This window comes from Heterodontus francisci, chromosome 6, assembly GCF_036365525.1.
Source record: "Heterodontus francisci isolate sHetFra1 chromosome 6, sHetFra1.hap1, whole genome shotgun sequence".
Classification (NCBI taxonomy): Eukaryota; Metazoa; Chordata; class Chondrichthyes; order Heterodontiformes; family Heterodontidae; genus Heterodontus; species Heterodontus francisci.
In genome coordinates, this window is record NC_090376.1 from 158,472,356 (window position 1) to 158,485,546 (window position 13,191).

A 13,191-nucleotide genomic window follows, 5' to 3' on the forward strand; every position below is an offset into this window, starting at 1 on the left:
GGCAATGATCTTTTCATCTTCTCTGCTGACGGGGGTGGTACCAGGTGATTGGAGGGTGGCAAATGTTGTGCCCCTGTTCAAGAAAGGGAATAGGAACAACCCTGGGAATTACAGGCCAGTTAGTCTTACTTCGGTGGTAGGCAAGTTGATGGAAAAGGTGCTGAGGGATAGGATTTCTGAGCATCTGGAAAGACACTGCTTGATTCGGGACAGTCAGCACGGTTTTGTGAGGGGTAGGTCTTGCCTCACAAGCCTGATTGAATTCTTTGAGCAGGTGACCAAGCAAGTGGATGAGGGTAAACCAGTGGATGTGGTGTACATGGATTTTAGTAAGGCATTTGATAAGGTCCCCCATGGTAGACTTATGGAGAAAGTCAGGAGGCATGGGATAGTGGGGAATGTGGCCAGTTGGATTAAGAATTGGCTAACTGATAGAAGGCAGAGAGTGGTCTTAGATGGTAAATACTCAGCCTGGAGCCCAGTTACCAGTGGCGTGCCGCAGGGATCAGTTCTGGGTCCTCTCCTGTTTGTGATTTTTATTAACGACTTGGATGAGGAAGTCGAAGGGTGGGTCAGTAAATTTGCAGATGATACAAAGGTTGGTGGAGTTGTGGATACCGAGGAGGGCTATTGTCGTCTGCAAAGGGACTTGGATAGGTTGCAGTGCTGGGCTGAAAAGTGGCAGATGGAGTTTAACCCTGAAAAGTGTGAGGTCGTCCATTTTGGAAGGACAAACATGAATGCAAAATACTGGGTTAACGGTAGGGTTCTTGGGCATGTGGAGGAGCAGAGAGACCTTGGGGTCTATGTGCATAGATCATTGAAAGTTGCAACTCAAGTGGATAGGGCTGTGAAGAAGGCATATGGGGTGTTAGCGTTCATTAGCAGAGGGATTGAATTTAAGAGCCGTGAGGTGATGATGCAGCTGTACAGGACCTTGGTAAGGCCTCATTTGGAGTACTGTGTGCAGTTCTGGTCGCCTCATTTTAGGAAGGATGTGGAAGCCTTGGAGAGGGTGCAGAGGAGATTTACCAGGATGTTGCCTGGAATGGAGAATAAGTCTTACGAGGAAAGGCTGAACATTCTAGGCCTCTTCTCATTAGAAAGGAGAAGGATGAGGGGTGACATGATAGAGGTTTATAAGATGATCAGGGGAATAGATAGGGTAGACAGTCAGAAACTTTTTCCCTGGGTGGAGCAAAGCGTTACAAGGGGTCATAAATTTAAGGTGAAGGGTGGGAGATATAAGGGGGATGTCAGGGGAAGGTTCTTTACCCAGAGAGTGGTCGAGGCATGGAATGCCTTGCCCGGGGAAGTTGTTGAGTCAGAAACTTTAGGGACTTTCAAAAGGCTTTTGGATAGGTATATGGATAAAGGAGAATGATGGGGTATAGATTAAATTGTCCTTGACAGAGGACAAAGGATCGGCACAACATTGTGGGCCGAAGGGCCTGTTCTGTGCTGTATGTTCTGTGCTGTATGTTCTATGAGAGTGATAGAGAGTGATAGAGAGTTTCAGAGAATGTCAGAGAGTGTCAGAGAGTGTCTGAGAGTGTCTGAGAATGTCAGAGAGTGATAGAGAGTGATAGAGTGTGTCAGAGAGTGTCAGAGAGTGATAGTGAGTGTCTGAGAGTGTCTGAGAGTGTCAGAGAGTGTCAGAGAGTGTCAGAGAGTGATAGTGAGTGTCTGAGAGTGTCAGAGAGTGATAGAGAGTGATAGAGTGTGTCAGAGAGTGTCAGAGAGTGATAGAGAGTGTCAGAGGGTGTCAGAGAGTGATAGAGAGTGATAGAGAGTTTCAGAGAGTGTCGGAGAGTGTCAGAGAGTGTCAGAGAGTGATAGAGAGTGATAGAGTGTGTCAGAGAGTGTCAGAGAGTGATAGTGAGTGTCTGAGAGTGTCTGAGAGTGTCAGAGAGTGTCAGAGAGTGTTAGAGAGTGATAGTGAGTGTCTGAGAGTGTCAGAGGGTGTCAGAGAGTGATAGAGAGTGATAGAGAGTTTCAGAGAGTGTCGGAGAGTGTCAGAGAGTGTCAGAGAGTGATAGAGAGTGATAGAGTGTGTCAGAGAGTGTCAGAGAGTGATAGTGAGTGTCTGAGAGTGTCTGAGAGTGTCAGAGAGTGTCAGAGAGTGTCAGAGAGTGATAGTGAGTGTCTGAGAGTGTCTGAGAGTGTCAGAGAGTGTCAGAGAGTGTCACAGAGTGATAGTGAGTGTCTGAGAGTGTCAGAGGGTGTCAGAGAGTGATAGAGAGTGATAGAGAGTTTCAGAGAGTGTCGGAGAGTGTCAGAGAGTGTCAGAGAGTGATAGAGAGTGATAGAGTGTGTCAGAGAGTGTCAGAGAGTGATAGTGAGTGTCTGAGAGTGTCTGAGAGTGTCAGAGAGTGTCAGAGAGTGTCAGAGAGTGATAGTGAGTGTCTGAGAGTGTCTGAGAGTGTCAGAGAGTGTCAGAGAGTGTCACAGAGTGATAGTGAGTGTCTGAGAGTGTCTGAGAGTGTCTGAGAGTGTCAGAGAGTGTCAGAGAGTGTCACAGAGTGATAGTGAGTGTCTGAGAGTGTCAGAGAGTGTCAGAGAGTGTCTGAGAGTGTCAGAGAGTGATAGAGAGTGTCAGAGAGTGTCAGAGAGTGTCAGAGAGTGATAGAGTGTGATAGAGAGTTTCAGAGAGTGTCAGAGAGTGTCTGAGTGTGTCAGAGAGTGATAGAGTGTGATAGAGAGAGTCAGAGAGTGTCAGAGAGTGTCAGAGAGTGTCAGAGAGTGACAGAGAATGTCAGAGAGTGATAGAGAGTGATAGAGAGTTTCAGAGAGTGGCAGAGAGTGGCAGAGAGTGTCTTAGATTGTCAGAGAGTGATAGAGAGTGTCAGAGAGTGTCAGAGAGTGATAGAGAGTGATAGAGAGTTTCAGAGAGTGTCAGAGAGTGTCTGAGAGTGCCAGAGAGTGATAGAGAGTGTCAGAGAGTGTCAGAGAGTGTCAGAGAGTGATAGAGAGTGATAGAGAGTTTCAGAGAGTGTTAAAGAGTGTCAGAGAGTGTCTGAGAGTGTCAGAGAGTGATAGAGTGTGTCAGAGAGTGTCAGAGAGTGATAGAGAGTTATAGAGAGTGATGGAGAGTGTCAGAGAGTGTCAGAGAGTGTCTGAGAGTGTCAGAGAGTGATAGAGAGTGATAGAGAGTGTCAGAGAGTGTCAGAGAGTGTCAGAGAGTGTCAGAGAGTGATAGTGAGTGTCAGACAGTGTCAGAGAGTGATAGAGAGTGATGGAGAGTGTCAGAGAGTGTCTGAGAGTGTCAGAGAGTGATAGAGAGTGATAGAGAGTGTCAGAGAGTGTCAGAGAGTGATAGAGAGTGTCAGAGAGTGTCAGAGAGTGTCAGAGAGTGATAGTGAGTGTCAGACAGTGTCAGAGAGTGTCAGAGAGTGATAGAGAGTGTCAGAGAGTGTCAGAGAGTGTCAGAGAGTGTTAGAGAGTGATAGTGAGTGTCTGAGAGTGTCAGAGAGTGATAGAGAGTGTCTGAGAGTGTCAGAGAGTGATAGAGAGTGTCAGAGAGTGATAGAGAGTGATAGAGAGTGTCAGTGAGTGTCAGAGAGTGTCAGAGAGTGTCTGAGAGTGTCTGAGAGTGTCAGAGAGTGATAGAGAGTGTCAGAGAGTGATAGAGAGTGATAGAGAGTGTCAGTGAGTGTCAGAGAGTGTCAGAGAGTGATAGAGAGTGTCTGAGAGTGTCAGAGAGTGATAGAGAGTGATAGAGAGTGTCAGTGAGTGTCAGAGAGTGTCAGAGAGTGATAGTGAGTGTCAGACAGTGTCAGAGAGTGTCAGAGAGTGTAAGAGTGTGATATTGAGTGTCTGAGAGTGTCAGAGAGTGATAGAGAGCGATAGAGAGTGTCAGAGAGTGATAGAGAGTGATAGAGAGTGTCAGTGAGTGTCAGAGAGTGTCTGAGAGTGTCAGAGAGTGATAGAGAGTGATAGAGAGTGTCAGAGAGTGTCAGAGAGTGTCAGAGAGTGATAGTGAGTGTCAGACAGTGTCAGAGAGTGTCAGAGTGTGATAGAGAGTGTCAGAGAGTGTCAGAGAGTGATAGAGAGTGATGGAGAGTGTCAAGAGTGTCTGAGAGTGTCAGAGAGTGATAGAGAGTGATAGAGAGTGTCAGAGAGTGTCAGAGAGTGATAGAGAGTGTCAGAGAGTGTCAGAGAGTGATAGTGAGTGTCAGAGAGTGTCAGAGAGTGATACAGAGTGTCAGAGAGTGTCAGAGCGTGATAGAGAGTGATGGAGAGTGTCAGAGAGTGATAGAGAGTGATAGAGAGTGATGGAGAGTGATGGAGAGTGATAGAGAGTGTCAGAGAGTGTCAGAGAGTGTCAGAGAGTGTCAGAGAGTGTCAGAGAGTGATAGTGAGTGTCAGAGAGTGTCAGAGAGTGTCAGAGAGTGATAGAGAGTGATAGAGAGTGATGGAGAGTGATGGAGAGTGTCAGAGAGTGTCTGAGAGTGTCAGAGAGTGATAGAGAGTGATAGAGAGTGTCAGAGAGTGTCAGAGAGTGTCAGAGAGTGTCAGAGAGCGATAGTGAGTGTCAGACAGTGTCAGAGAGTGTCAGAGAGTGATAGAGAGTGATAGAGAGTGATGGAGAGTGATGGAGAGTGTCAGAGAGTGTCTGAGAGTGTCAGAGAGTGATAGAGAGTGATAGAGAGTGTCAGAGAGTGTCAGAGAGTGTCAGAGAGTGTCAGAGAGCGATAGTGAGTGTCAGACAGTGTCAGAGAGTGTCAGAGTGTGATAGAGAGTGTCAGAGAGTGTCAGAGAGTGATAGAGAGTGATAGAGAGTGTCAGAGAGTGATAGAGAGTGATAGAGAGTGTCAGTGAGTGTCAGAGAGTGTCAGAGAGTGATAGAGAGTGTCAGAGAGTGTCAGAGAGTGATAGAGAGTGATAGAGAGTGTCAGTGAGTGTCAGAGAGTGTCAGAGAGTGATAGAGTGTGTCAGAGAGTGTCAGAGAGTGTCAGAGAGTGATAGAGAGTGATAGAGAGTGATGGAGAGTGATGGAGAGTGTCAGAGAGTGTCTGAGAGTGTCAGAGAGTGATAGAGAGTGATAGAGAGTGTCAGAGAGTGTCAGAGAGTGTCAGAGAGTGATAGTGAGTGTCAGACAGTGTCAGAGAGTGTCAGAGTGTGATAGAGAGTGTCAGAGAGTGTCAGAGAGTGATAGAGAGTGATGGAGAGTGTCAGAGAGTGTCTGAGAGTGTCAGAGAGTGATAGAGAGTGATAGAGAGTGTCAGAGAGTGTCAGAGAGTGATAGAGAGTGTCAGAGAGTGTCAGAGAGTGATAGTGAGTGTCAGACAGTGTCAGTGAGTGTCAGTCAGTGTCAGAGAGTGTCAGAGAGTGATAGAGAGTGTCAGAGAGTGATAGAGAGTGTCAGAGAGTGTCAGAGAGTGATAGTGAGTGTCAGACAGTGTCAGTGAGTGTCAGACAGTGTCAGAGAGTGTCAGAGAGTGATAGAGAGTGTCAGAGAGTGTCAGAGAGTGATAGAGAGTGATAGAGAGTGTCAGTGAGTGTCAGAGAGTGTTAGAGAGTGATAGTGAGTGTCTGAGAGTGTCAGAGAGTGATAGAGAGTGTCTGAGAGTGTCAGAGAGTGATAGAGAGTGATAGAGAGTGTCAGAGAGTGATAGAGAGTGATATAGAGTGTCAGTGAGTGTCAGAGAGTGTCAGAGAGTGGTAGTGAGTGTCTGAGAGTGTCAGAGAGTGTCAGAGAGTGATAGTGAGTGTCTGAGAGTGTCAGAGAGTGTCAGAGAGTGATAGTGAGTGTCTGAGAGTGTCAGAGAGTGATAGAGAGCGATAGAGAGTGTCAGAGAGTGATAGAGAGTGATAGAGAGTGTCAGTGAGTGTCAGAGAGTGATAGTGAGTGTCAGACAGTGTCAGAGAGTGTCAGAGTGTGATGAGAGTGTCAGAGAGTGTCAGAGAGTGATAGAGAGTGATGGAGAGTGTCAGAGAGTGTCAGAGAGTGTCTGAGAGTGTCAGAGAGTGATAGAGAGTGATAGAGAGTGTCAGAGAGTGTCAGAGAGTGATAGAGAGTGTCAGAGAGTGTCAGAGGGTGATAGTGAGTGTCAGACAGTGTCAGTGAGTGTCAGACAGTGTCAGAGAGTGTCAGAGAGTGATAGAGAGTGTCAGAGAGTGTCAGGGAGTGATAGAGAGTGATAGAGAGTGTCAGTGAGTGTCAGAGAGTGTCAGAGAGTGTTAGAGAGTGATAGTGAGTGTCTGAGAGTGTCAGAGAGTGATAGAGAGTGTCAGTGAGTGTCAGAGAGTGTCAGAGAGTGGTAGTGAGTGTCTGAGAGTGTCAGAGAGTGTCAGAGAGCGATAGTGAGTGTCTGAGAGAGTCAGAGAGTGTCAGAGAGTGATAGTGAGTGTCTGAGAGTGTCAGAGAGTGATAGAGAGCGATAGAGAGTGTCAGAGAGTGATAGAGAGCGATAGAGAGTGTCAGTGAGTGTCAGAGAGTGTCAGAGAGTGTCAGAGAGTGATAGTGAGTGTCTGAGAGTGTCAGAGAGAGTCAGAGAGTGATAGTGAGTGTCTGAGAGTGTCAGAGAGTGATAGAGAGTGTCTGAGAGTGTCAGAGAGTGATAGAGAGTGCTAGAGAGTGTCAGAGAGTGATAGAGTGTGTCAGAGAGTGTCAGAGATTGTCAGAGAGTGATAGAGAGTGATAGAGAGTGATGGAGAGTGTCAGAGAGTGTCAGAGAGTGTCTGAGAGTGTCTGAGAGTGTCAGAGGGTCATAGAGAGTGATAGAGAGTGTCAGAGAGTGTCAGAGAGTGTCAGAGAGTGATAGTGAGTGTCAGACAGTGTCAGAGAGTGATAGAGAGTGTCAGAGAGTGATAGAGAGTGATAGAGAGTGTCAGAGAGTGTCAGAGAGTGTCAGAGAGTGATAGTGAGTGTCAGACAGTGTCAGAGAGTGTCAGAGTGTGATAGAGAGTGTCAGAGAGTGTCAGAGAGTGATAGAGAGTGTTAGAGAGTGATAGTGAGTGTCTGAGAGTGTCAGAGAGTGATAGAGAGTGTCTGAGAGTGTCAGAGAGTGATAGAGAGTGATAGAGAGTGTCAGAGAGTGATAGAGAGTGATAGAGAGTGTCAGTGAGTGTCAGAGAGTGTCAGAGAGTGGTAGTGAGTGTCTGAGAGTGTCAGAGAGTGTCAGAGAGTGATAGTGAGTGTCTGAGAGTGTCAGAGAGTGTCAGAGAGTGATAGTGAGTGTCTGAGAGTGTCAGAGAGTGATAGAGAGCGATAGAGAGTGTCAGAGAGTGATAGAGAGTGTCAGTGAGTGTCAGAGAGTGTCAGAGAGTGTCAGAGAGTGATAGTGAGTGTCTGAGAGTGTCAGAGAGTGTCAGAGAGTGATAGTGAGTGACTGAGAGTGTCAGAGAGTGATAGAGAGTGTCTGAGAGTGTCAGAGAGTGATAGAGAGTGTCAGAGAGTGATAGAGTGTGTCAGAGAGTGTCAGACAGTGTCAGAGAGTGATAGAGTGTGATAGAGAGTGATGGAGAGTGTCAGAGAGTGTCAGAGAGTGTCAGAGAGTGTCTGAGAGTGTCAGAGAGTGATAGAGAGTGATAGAGAGTGTCAGAGAGTGTCAGAGAGTGTCAGAGAGTGATAGTGAGTGTCAGACAGTGTCAGAGAGTGTCAGAGAGTGATAGAGAGTGTCAGAGAGTGTCAGAGAGTGATAGAGAGTGATGGAGAGTGTCAGAGAGTGTCTGAGAGTGTCAGAGAGTGATAGAGAGTGATAGAGAGTGTCAGAGAGTGTCAGAGAGTGATAGAGAGTGATGGAGAGTGTCAGAGAGTGTCTGAGAGTGTCAGAGAGTGTCAGAGAGTGACAGAGAGTGTCAGAGAGTGTCAGAGAGTGATAGAGAGTGATAGAGAGTGTCAGAGAGTGTCAGAGAGTGATAGAGAGTGATGGAGAGTGTCAGAGAGTGTCTGAGAGTGTCAGAGAGTGTCAGAGAGTGATAGAGAGTGATAGAGATTGTCAGAGAGTGTCAGAGAGTGATAGAGAGTGATGGAGAGTGTCAGAGAGTGTCTGAGAGTGTCAGAGAGTGTCAGAGAGTGATAGAGAGTGATAGAGAGTGTCAGAGAGTGTCAGAGAGTGTCAGAGAGTGATAGTGAGTGTCAGACAGTGTCAGAGTGTGTCAGAGAGTGATAGAGAGTGTCAGAGAGTGTCAGAGAGTGATAGAGAGTGATGGAGAGTGTCAGAGAGTGTCTGAGAGTGTCAGAGAGTGATAGAGAGTGATAGAGAGTGTCAGAGAGTGTCAGAGAGTGATAGAGAGTGATGGAGAGTGTCAGAGAGTGTCTGAGAGTGTCAGAGAGTGTCAGAGAGTGACAGAGAGTGTCAGAGAGTGTCAGAGAGTGATAGAGAGTGATAGAGAGTGTCAGAGAGTGTCAGAGAGTGATAGAGAGTGATGGAGAGTGTCAGAGAGTGTCTGAGAGTGTCTGAGAGTGTCAGAGAGTGTCAGAGAGTGTTAGAGAGTGATAGTGAGTGTCTGAGAGTGTCAGAGAGTGATAGAGAGTGATAGAGAGTGTCAGAGAGTGATAGAGAGTGATAGAGAGTGTCAGTGAGTGTCAGAGAGTGTCAGAGAGTGGTAGTGAGTGTCTGAGAGTGCCAGAGAGTGTCAGAGAGTGATAGTGAGTGTCTGAGAGTGTCAGAGAGAGATAGAGAGCGATAGAGAGTGTCAGAGAGTGATAGAGAGTGACAGAGAGCGTCAATGAGTGTCAGAGAGTGTCAGAGAGTGATAGTGAGTGTCTGAGAGTGTCAGAGAGTGTCAGAGAGTGATAGTGAGTGTCTGAGAGTGTCAGATAGTGATAGAGAGTGTCTGAGAGTGTCAGAGAGTGATAGAGAGTGCTAGAGCGTGTCAGAGAGTGTTAGAGAGTGATAGTGAGTGTCTGAGAGTGTCAGAGAGTGTCAGAGAGTGATAGAGAGTGTCAGAGAGTGTCAGAGAGTGTCAGAGAGTGTCAGAGAGTAATAGTGAATGTCTGAGAGTGTCTGAGAGTGTCAGAGAGTGTCTGAGAGTGTCAGAGAGCGATAGAGAGTGTCAGAGAGTGTCAGAGAGTGTCAGAGAGTGATAGAGAGTGATAGAGAGTGATAGAGAGTTTCAGATGGTGTCAGAGAGTGTCTGAGAGTGTCAGAGAGTGTCAGAGAGTGTCAGAGAGTGATAGAGAGTGATAGAGTGTTTCAGAGAGTGTCAGAGAGTGTCAGAGAGTGTCAGAGAATGTCAGAGAGTGATAGAGAGTTTCAGAGAGTGTCAGAGAGTGGCAGAGAGTGTCTTAGATTGTCAGAGAGTGATAGAGAGTGTCAGAGAGTGTCAGAGAGTGATAGAGAGTGATAGAGAGTTTCAGAGACTGTCAGAGAGTGTCTGAGAGTGTCAGAGAGTGATAGAGAGTGTCAGAGAGTGTCAGAGAGTGTCAGAGAGTGATAGAGTGTGATAGAGAGTTTCAGAGAGTGTTAAAGAGTGTCAGAGAGTGTCTGAGAGTGTCAGAGAGTGATAGAGTGTGTCAGAGAGTGTCAGAGAGTGTCAGAGAGTGATAGAGAGTGATAGAGAGTGATGGAGAGTGTCAGAGAGTGTCAGAGAGTGATAGAGAGTGATAGAGAGTGTCAGAGAGTGCCAGAGAGTGCCAGAGAGTGTCAGAGAGTGATAGTGTGTGTCAGACAGTGTCAGAGAGTGTCAGAGTGTGATAGAGAGTGTCAGAGAGTGTCAGAGAGTGATAGAGAGTGATGGAGAGTGTCAGAGAGTGTCTGAGAGTGTCAGAGAGTGATAGAGAGTGATAGAGAGTGTCAGAGAGTGTCAGAGAGTGATAGAGAGTGTCAGAGAGTGTCAGAGAGTGTCAGAGAGTGATAGTGAGTGTCAGACAGTGTCAGAGAGTGTCAGAGAGTGATAGAGAGTGTCAGAGAGTGTCAGAGAGTGTTAGAGAGTGATAGTGAGTGTCTGAGAGTGTCAGAGAGTGATAGAGAGTGTCTGAGAGTGTCAGAGAGTGATAGAGAGTGATCGAGAGTGTCAGAGAGTGATAGAGAGTGATAGAGAGTGTCAGTGAGTGTCAGAGAGTGTCAGAGAGTGATAGAGTGTGTCAGAGAGTGTCAGATAGTGTCAGAGAGTGATAGAGAGTGACGGAGAGTGTCAGAGAGTGTCTGAGAGTGTCAGAGAGTGATAGAGAGTGATAGAGAGTGTCAGAGAGTGTCAGAGAGTGTCAGAGAGTGATAGTGAGTGTCAGACAGTGTCAGAGAGTGTCAGAGTGTGATAGAGAGTGTCAGAGAGTGTCAGAGAGTGACAGAGAGTGATGGAGAGTGTCAGAGAGTGTCTGAGAGTGTCAGGGAGTGATAGAGATGATAGAGAGTGTCAGAGAGTGTCAGAGAGTGATAGAGAGTGTCAGAGAGTGTCAGAGAGTTTCAGAGAGTGATAGTGAGTGTCAGACAGTGTCAGAGAGTGTCAGAGAGTGATAGAGAGTGTCAGAGAGTGTCAGAGAGTGTCAGAGAGTGTTAGAGAGTGATAGTGAGTGTCTGAGAGTGTCAGAGAGTGATAGAGAGTGTCTGAGAGTGTCAGAGAGTGATAGAGAGTGATAGAGAGTGTCAGAGAGTGATAGAGAGTGATAGAGAGTGTCAGTGAGTGTCAGAGAGTGTCAGAGAGTGGTAGTGAGTGTCTGAGAGTGTCAGAGAGTGATAGTGAGTGTCTGAGAGTGTCAGAGAGTGTCAGAGAGTGATAGTGAGTGTCTGAGACTGTCAGACAGTGATAGAGAGCGATAGAGAGTGTCAGAGAGTGATAGAGAGTGTCAGTGAGTGTCAGAGAGTGTCAGAGAGTGATAGTGAGTGTCTGAGAGTGTCAGAGAGTGTCAGAGAGTGATAGTGAGTGTCTGAGAGTGTCAGAGAGTGATAGAGAGTGTCTGAGAGTGTCTGAGAGTGTCAGAGAGTGTCAGAGAGTGATAGTGAGTGTCTGAGAGCGTCAGAGAGTGATAGAGAGTGATAGAGAGTGTCAGACAGTGTCAGAGAGTGTCAGAGAGTGTCAGAGAGTGATAGTGAGTGTCAGACAGTGTCACAGAGTGTCAGAGTGTGATAGAGAGTGTCAGAGAGTGTCAGAGAGTGATAGAGAGTGATGGAGAGTGTCAGAGAGTGTCTGAGAGTGTCAGAGTGTGATAGAGAGTGTCAGTGAGTGTCAGAGAGTGATACAGAGTGTCAGAGAGTGTCAGAGAGTGTCAGAGAGTGATAGTGAGTGTCAGACAGTGTCAGAGAGTGTCAGAAAGTGATAGAGAGTGTCAGAGAGTGTCAGAGAGTGTTAGAGAGTGATAGTGAGTGTCTGAGAGTGTCAGAGAGTGATAGAGAGTGATAGAGACTGTCAGAGAGTGATAGAGAGTGATAGAGAGTGATAGAGAGTGATAGAGAGTGATAGAGAGTGTCAGAGAGTGATAGTGAGTGTCTGAGAGTGTCAGAGAGTGATAGAGAGTGTCTGAGAGTGTCAGAGAGTGATAGAGACTGTCAGAGAGTGATAGAGAGTGATAGAGAGTGTCAGTGAGTGTCAGAGAGTGTCAGAGAGTGGTAGTGAGTGTCTGAGAGTGTCAGAGAGTGATAGAGAGTGATAGAGAGTGTCAGAGAGTGTCAGAGAGTGTCAGAGAGTGATAGAAAGTGTCAGAGAGTGTCAGAGAATGATAGAGAGTGTCAGAGAGTGTCTGAGAGTGTCAGAGAGTGATAGAGAGTGTCAGAGAGTGTCAGAGAGTGTCAGAGAGTGATAGAGAGTGATAGAGAGTTTCAGAGAGTGTCAGAGAGTGGCAGAGAGTGTCTGAGATTGTCAGAGAGTGATAGAGAGTGTCAGAGAATGTCAGAGAGTGATAGAGAGTGATAGAGAGTTTCAGAGAGTGTCAGAGAGTGTCTGAGAGTGTCAGAGAGAGATAGAGAGTGTAAGAGAGTGTCAGAGAGTGATAGAGAGTGATAGAGAGTTTCAGAGAGTGTTAAAGAGTGTCAGAGAGTGTCTGAGAGTGTCAGAGAGTGATAGAGAGTGATAGAGAGTGTCAGAGAGTGTCTGAGAGTGTCAGAGAGTGATAGAGAGTGAAAGAGAGTGTCAGAGAGTGTCAGAGAGTGTCTGAGAGTGATAGAGAGTGATAGAGAGTGATAGAGAGTGTCAGAGAGTGTCAGAGAGTGTCAGAGAGTGATAGAGAGTGTCAGAGAGTGTCAGAGAGTGTCAGAGAGTGATAGAGAGTGATAGAGAGTTTCAGAGAGTGTCAGAGAGTGTCTGAGAGTGTCAGAGATTGATAGAGAGTGTTAGAGAGTGTCAGAGAGTGTCAGAGAGTGTCAGAGAGTGTCAGAGAGTGATAGAGAGTGATAGAGAGTGATAGAGAGTGATAGAGAGTTTCAGAGAATGTCAGAGTGTGTCAGAGAGTGTCAGAGGGTGTCAGAGAGTGATAGAGAGTGATAGAGAGTTTCAGAGAGTGTCAGAGAGTGTCTGAGAGTGTCTGAGAGTGTCAGAGAGTGATAGAGAGTGATAGAGTGTGTCAGAGAGTGTCAGAGAGTGTCAGAGAGTAATAGTGAGTGTCTGAGAGTGTCTGAGAGTGTCAGAGAGTGTCTGAGAGTGTCAGAGAGCGATAGAGAGTGTCAGAGAGTGTCAGAGAGTGATAGAGAGTGATAGAGAGTGATAGAGAGTGTCAGAGAGTGTCTGAGAGTGTCAGAGAGTGATAGAGAGTGTCAGAGAGAGTCAGAGAGTGTCAGAGAGTGTCAGAGAGTGTCAGAGAGTGATAGAGAGTTTCAGAGAATGTCAGAGAGTGTCTGAGAGTGTCAGAGATTGATAGAGAGTGATAGAGACTGTCAGAGAGTGTCTGAGAGTGTCAGAGAGTGTCAGAGAGTGTCAGAGAGTGTCAGAGAGTGATAGAGAGTGATAGAGAGTGATAGAGAGTTTCAGAGAGTGTCTGAGAGTGTCTGAGAGTGTCAGAGAGTGATAGAGTGTGATAGAGAGTGTCAGAGAGTGTCAGAGAGTGTCAGAGAGTAATAGTGAATATCTGAGAGTGTCTGAGAGTGTCAGAGAGTGTCTGAGAGTGTCAGAGAGCGATAGAGAGTGTCAGAGAGTGTCAGAGAGTGTCAGAGAGTGTCAGAGAGTGATAGAGAGTGATAGAGAGTGATAGAGAGTGATAGAGAGTTTCAGAGAGTGTCAGAGAGTGTCAGAGAGTGTCAGAGAATGTCAGGGAGTGATAGAGAGTGATAGAGAGTTTCAGAGAGTGTCAGAGAGTGGCAGAGAGTGTCTTAGATT